Raw genomic sequence first — 7,456 nt, forward strand, 5'->3', positions numbered from 1 at the left:
ATGGAATACCAGGGATAGAAGAATCCAGGCCAGCAGTGTGCAAGGCAAGGCCCTCCCCACTGTGCTCCAGGCTCCATAAATAGATCATTTTATTATTCTTTCATCAGTATAACTCAGTGAACTTATAAAGAAATTTAAACAAGTAACTAGTTTAAAGACCAAAGAAAATTCAAAAATACATACATTGGTCCATAGCCCAGAAATAACTAGAATAATTTATTAAATTTTCACCCATGTGTGGCAGGGTGCCAGCTCAGCAAACAGACTGAATCTTCAGGTGTCAAAAATCTCCGATGCAACAGTGTTGACCTATTTTAATGCCCACCACCACTCCCTTCTTTAGCACATTAAATTTACAATCATTTGACATAATTAGAAGAAAATCAGAGTGTGTTTGGTAACATTGCAACTGATTTTCCAATGACCTTTGAAGTCACAGGTAAAATATTAACCAGAAACTACTACCTGTCTAATGTATTAAAAGTTATTTCTTGGGATTACCTGGAATTATAAATTGGGTTTCTGTCTCTCATTCTCTCACTTTCTCTTTCTCATAATTTTTAAGAAACAAATGATTTTAAGAAACAAATGATTTTGAATTAAAGAACTTTAAGAAGAAAATGTTTCATCTTTCCTATTAAAGGTGAGCAAATATCACACAATCAAAAAATTGTACCTTGTATTTTCAAAAATTTATGAGGGTTTTACGACACCCACATATAAAACAAAATCACAAGGTATTATTACAATCAATGAAGGGACCAGTTGGGGGGAAGTGTGGAATCAATCCTAAGTGTAGCCATTGGGATCTAATTATTTTTTCTAATTATTATTTGGTATTTGAGTCTTTTTATAGCAATGATCATGTAATCTAATAAAAACCAACCATTTTTATTCATTTTGAGTTTAATATTATTCTTTCACAAACTGGCTACCAACTTTGGGGTAAAATTGAAGCTACTTCTAACATAAAAACTTGAACATCTCATATGTCTTAGCTATTAATTCTTTGTCAGATGAGTGATAGATACATATTTTCCCAGTCTTTAGGATTTTTTCATTTTCTTTTGTTTTGTTTTTGTTTGTTTGGTCAAGATATCCAAAGTACTTTTACAACTTAACTACAACAACAACCAAAAAAAAATCCCATCTAAAATAATATTGGGTGAAGACATAAACCGCTGCTTTCCTCAGAGAAGACAAGCATACAATACATATGAAGAGGAAATGCTCTGCATCATTTCTCTTTAAGAAAATGCAAATCAAAGCAACAATGAGCAAACTTTACTGTGAAGTCCACCTGACAGAGAATCTGATTTATAAAAAGGTGTAGTAATGTGTCAAAGGTCAGACATGCTTGTAAGTAGCAGAGGGGACCTGAACCTGATAGACTCCAGAGCTTGCCCTTGGCTTCCTGGACACTTAATGTCTCCCAAGCCTACAATTGCAACTAGCAATAAGAGAAAGGATCAAGAAGCATCTAGAAGAAACTGCTATTCAAATCAGTGAATGGACCAAGACTGCAATGTGAGCTCTTTGAATTTCTTCCTTAGTTCCTCTCTAAGTCTGACTTCCTGGCAAACATCATATAATTTACTATATTGTATAACTAAATGGTAATTGAATTTTTAAAAATAATTCAGTGATGGAAAATTTATGATACTGGTGCCGGAGTGGTGGCACAAGTGGTAGAGCATATGATTTACATGCACTAACCTAGGACAAACCACGGTTTGATCTCCTGGCATCCCATATAATCCCCCAAGCCATGAACAATTTGTGAGTGCATAACCAGGAGTAATCCCTGAGTATCACTGGGGGTTGCCCAAAAACTAAAAAAAAAAAAAAAAAAAAAAGAAAAGAAAATTTATGATACATAGTAGACCCAGGTAAATAATAACATCTTTAGCATGTAATTTGCCTAACATTTTACTTAGATTTAATTATAGCTAGAACTACCCTCTAAAACCTCAGGTAAGAGTAAAAGATAAGCCCTACTTACCATTTCAAATCTTTACATTTCAAATAAATATAATGACTTTTATATATTTGAGACAAACATAAACTATTTAAACACATAAATTTTTAAACTGCAAACTCTATAAACATAAGATCTTTAGCTGCGATAATAATGATGATGACCTTACGAAATTTCACCATTTAGATGGCAAAAATAGCATGCATGAATGTCATTGCTTAGAATCATTAACTTAAAAGAAAGCCAACCTTGGTTATTAGTGTAAGTCTTAAAATATAGGGTTAAATTTGGAAGAAAAAAGTTACAATAAAAACCATGTGGAAGAAAAGTAAACCCAGTTAGTGTTAGAGAAAATTAGGAGAAAAAGGGACTCAGACACTATTGATGAAAAAGGATAAAGAAACTATGGTGCATCTACATAATGGAACATTTTGCAACTGTTAGGTAAAATAAAATCCTGAAATTTGCTTAGCCATGGATAGACATGGAGAGTATCATGCTGAGTAAAAGGATTCAGAGGGAGAGGGACAGAGAGAATGATGGCATCATTCTAAAACAACACAGTCTTAGATTAATACCTGCAAGACAATATAAATTGTGGAGGGAGGTAGTTAGAACAGGAAGGGACCACTATAAAAATAATAGTTGGAAATGGTCATTTTGGACAAAAAATGGGAACTAAAAGGAAGGAAAGTGCTGTGTGATACCCCTTCAATAACAGATTTGCAAACCACAATGTCTAAAAGGAAAAAAGGAAGAGAGAGGGGGAGGAGGAAGAAAAGAGGGAGAAGAGAGAGAGAGAGAGAGAGAGAGAGAGAGAGAGAGAGAGAGAGAGAGAGAGAGAGAGAGAGAGAAGGAAAGGCTTTGTTTTAGAGGCAGGTTGGGAGATGTGGGAAGAGAAAAATATCCAAGGAAATTGGTGGTGAGAAATGAACATTGGTAAAGAAAAGGGTGTCAGTACATTGTATAACTGAATCTCAACAATCAACATTTTTTAACACTGTATCTCACAGTGATTTCATTTTAAAAAATGTTTTAAAAGCATGTAAAAACTCTTGTGCAGATTTTCCCACTTCCTAGGAATCTTAAATCTGTTTTCAACTTTTATGTGGGTTGCAGAATTTAATTTCAGGCAGCCTGTTTGCTGGTGTTTCTCAAAGTGTGGTTCTTAAATCAGTATATCTGCATCATCTGGGAACTTGTCAGAAATTTGAATTCTCAGACCCTAACCAGATGAGTTGAATCTGAATATCTTTTATTTAAAACAAAAACAAACCAAGCAGAAGAATCTGGCATATGCTAAAAATTGAGACACTGCTTAATCTGTTGAGCAACTACACGATCAGACTATATAAATTCACTAGATTTAGAGGGGATAAAATGCCCCCCAAATCACTAACATCTGTTTAATAGGATAGTTCTTTAGCAAATGAAGCATGATGATTTAGTTTCCCTCTGTCTCTTGTTCTCATCTACTATCCAATGACACTACCAATACCAAGGGACTTTGCCACTTAAAGTAATTCATTTTCCCTCACAATAAACAACATGCATATAGATTTTGAAAGTCATTCAGGGCAAAATGGTTTAGCTGACAGATACCACTAGTCTAGTTTCAGACTAAAGAATCAATAAAACAAAAACAAAAAAGATCTTTAATGAAGCCTTTTTTTCCCAGATTGATTATTCTACCTAAGCACCAGGCAAGAATGCAGCTCTACAACATTTCAGGCATCTTTATGTCAAGTTTACCTGGCAATTCAGAGAGTGAGAGCAACAATTTATAAAACAAAGACATTTTCAGATTCACTAGTGGTAAATTAGTAGGTTTATGTCAGAGTTCCAAGAGACTTTAGGATTTGAGTTGAGAGACTGAGAAAAAAATGAACTTGAGAGACCTATCCCCACTTCTTTCTTATCTCCTTACTCCTATTTCTCTTTTGGACACTAAAATAAGCACACAGTATTGATTAATTTGAATAATTTTCTGATAATGTTCAAATTGAAATGGTATGAAAGCTCCTATATAAGCACATAGAAGTTGCTTAAGCTTCCTCCATAGCATTCCAATAAAATCAAATAAAAAAATAGGGAAGGGCCTATTTTCTTTTCTGACACTAATCTTGAACTTGTCCATTTGTTGAACATTTGAATGATCTTGATTGCTTTCCCTTTCACTTCTGATTTGGATCAAAGCTGAAGATGGTTCAATTTTTCTTAGTAATGAAACATCCCTTTCTAATGTTATAGTTCTGACTTTAGAAAAGTGAAATTATTTTATTACATGCTCATAAGTAAGTAGTAGAAGTATAATATCCATGAAAATATCTTTAAGGATAAAGATTCCTCAATGAGTGTCTACTTTTTCTCAACTTTAATAGTTTCTGTTTATATTTATAATTATATTTAAAAATTTAGGAAGCAAAACCTGAAACAAAAGCAATTGTTATTCCTCCTTCATAGTAGGAGAAATGAATACATATGTTTAAAATATCTTTTAAGTTGTTCACTTTATATCCTCCAATTTTAATTTCTCACTACTTTTCAACACATTGTCAAAATTCAATTATTAAATTGGTTTTACTATGTCATTGGGACAGCTATCTCTTAGAGACTCAATTCTTTTTTCTTCCTAGTGTTTTTATCCTCCATGCCATCTCCAATTAACTTTACAAATACAAAAAAGTAAAAGTCCCACCTTTCTCATTTGGATTGACTCTTATCTATTGCTACTATCCCATGTGTTCATCCTCACAAACAGTTCATCATCCTACAAAGAATTAGTTTCATTTTATAAGTGATTAGCTTCATCAACAGCAACCAGGGCATTGTTATTGCTTGGCCAAGAAGTGCCAACCATGTAATTCTTCTATAGGATGGTTACTGCCATTCTACTATGCCTACATTTACAGCATGGTCAGCCAAGAATATTATCAACAAGTGAGTGACTATTTCAGGAGCTTTACCCTGGTGCCCTACACAGTGGCCTAAATGCTGGTCCAGGTCTTAGTATCCCAGGCCAATAAGTTTTTCTTTCACCTCAATGTCACTACTATGGTCTCAGTTTCAGTGGTATTCTTTTTTTTCACCATTATTTCTTACCTTTCTACAAATGCCCAATAAACAACATGGTTTTGTGTTTTATGCAAATCTTAACAAAGACACTTTTTTAAATCACCAGAAGAGGTTGCTGTTGCAGAGGGATCTTGAAACAGTCATTCTCCTGTTTGTCAAGAACTAGGGTATATGGATTATGGTTGGGTGAGTAACCTGAGGTAAGAAAATATATTGAGTTATGTGCCTTATAATAAGTAATAAGAACCATTGGTTTCTTTGAGATTAGGTATACAAGACAAGAATTGATACTACATTGTAAAAAAAGTATATTCTTTCAGCTTGTATCCTTGGATAACTGGGTTGTAGTGATCTCAGTACAAACATTCAAACACTTCTTTTCTTTTAAAATTACTTTATTTAAATATTTTTATTTGGGCACTATAGCTACAACATTGTTCATGATATAGTCTCATACATACAATGTTCCAACACCACACTCTTCATTTAAAATAACTTTTTGTCACAAAATTTAAAAAGGCAGTGACAATACAGAAATTCCTAATAGTAGGGTTTGTGAATTAGTGTCCAATGAACTAATAGAGTTTGGCCATACAGAGTTGGATAGTTTGAGTTAATTATTATGGCCCATGAAGTATTTAGTTAGTAGCTTTTACCTTTCTAAGAGATTATAAAGGAGCAGAGAGACTGATAAAGATTGTAAGAAGATAAATAAATTTAGCTATGCAACTAAACACAAAAGTTATGTGGCCCACAAAACTAACATACTTACTATTTAGCTTTTAACAGAAGTAAAAAAATTTACTTTATAAAATTAAGCAAATTAGCATCATTCAAGATGGCTGCCCCTATCAAGATGACTGGAGTGCACCAGGGGAAGGGGACCGCGTCGTGATCTGATACAGTCTAGCTTCCAACCATGTGAAATTTTCTGGGACTGGGGAGTCGCATAAAGGGTGGTGGGGCCTCTGGGGGAGAGAAGGATCAGTAAAGCCTATTCGTAGGCCAACCCCAGCCCCTGGGCAGATATGGGGAACATGCTGGGCCTCGCACCCATAGGCACCCCATCAAAAAGAGGCCATGCCCAACCCTGGAAGCTTCAATGAGCTGCACAGTCTATGCAAAGATGTGTTCCCAGCCCAGATGGAGGGAGTGAAGCTGGTGATTAACAAGGTTCTGAGAAGACATTTCCAGGTGGCACATACGGTGCACATGAATGCTCTGGGCTTGCCAGGAACCAACTCCACCCAGCCTATGCAGGGGACTAGCAGCTGAGCCCCACAGAAGTGTTCCCAACTGTAGTGGGGGACGTGGACAGTGATGGCAGCTTCAATGCTCAGGTCTTGCTCCTCCTGGCCTAGCAGCTCAGGGCCAAGGCCATCTTCCAGACCCAACAGGCCAAGTTCTTAATGTGGCCGTTTGACTGCGAGTACTGGGGTATATTAACTACACGGCCACACTGACCCTGGGGGACCCCGATCTCATTGGGGAGTCAGTGATCATAATAGCGCACTTCCTACAGAGCCTCGCTCAGCAGCTGGTACTTAGTGCGGAGTTGGTGAAGAAGGAGCCATCCTGACTCGAGCAGGAAAATAATCAGCTGTGCACTGGGTAGCCACACTGAACGTGGGGTCCGGAGGTGCCCGTGAGAGTTATGAACAAGCATGCGCAGGTGGGAGTGGAGTTTGAGGCTACCACAAGGCTTCAGGACAGCACTCTCTTTTTCGACTACCATCTAACCCTACCACAACTCAACATGTTTTGTTTTGTTTTTAAAATAATATCTTTATTTAGGGGCCAGCAGGCAGCCGATCCAGGACAGACAGTGGTTCGAATCCCCGCTTCGCCAGTGCAACATTCCCACCACCAATGCCCCCCATTTTCCTCCTTTCCCACCCCCTGCCTGTATTTGAGACAGGCATTCAACTTCTCTCACTCATTAACATTGCCAGGGTAGTTGTTAGTGTGCAGTTAGAGAAAACAACCAAGATGGTGTTTAGAGGCATAGTGGACTATAGAGGACATGGTGTGTGGGAGCCGATCTGGAGAAGAAGCTGCCCCACTGCCCTCGGTGCTTTCCTCAGCCACTGGCACCTCCACTTCCACTGTGGCTTCAGTGTGACCTGGCAGGGCCAGGGCCATGACTTGGCCCTCAGGATCTGAGCCCTAGGGGGCCCCCTTTTGAGGATCCAGCATCAAAGAGAGCAGGACCAGTGGGCACCCAGAAGCTGGAACCACCCCAACAGAGACCCCACAGTGCACTGCATTTCGGGTCCAGAGAACCAGGTCAAGAGGGTATCCAGCTGCAATCTCACTTCTCTGTGCACCCCTGTGCCCAATCATAGGCACCCCATGGACTAAAGCTCCTTGATCTAAAGAACCAAATGGAAAGGAGTCCATCCC

The 7,456-nt window shown here is 37.7% G+C and overlaps 1 pseudogene; it reads left to right on the forward strand.

The window, feature by feature from the left end:
- The first annotated feature begins 6,081 nt into the window (after positions 1–6,081).
- Positions 6,082–7,216, forward strand: LOC126001644 (mitochondrial import receptor subunit TOM40B-like; annotated as a pseudogene).
- The last annotated feature ends 240 nt before the right edge of the window (positions 7,217–7,456 follow it).

This window comes from Suncus etruscus, chromosome 2, assembly GCF_024139225.1.
Source record: "Suncus etruscus isolate mSunEtr1 chromosome 2, mSunEtr1.pri.cur, whole genome shotgun sequence".
Lineage (NCBI taxonomy): Eukaryota > Metazoa > Chordata > Mammalia > Eulipotyphla > Soricidae > Suncus > Suncus etruscus.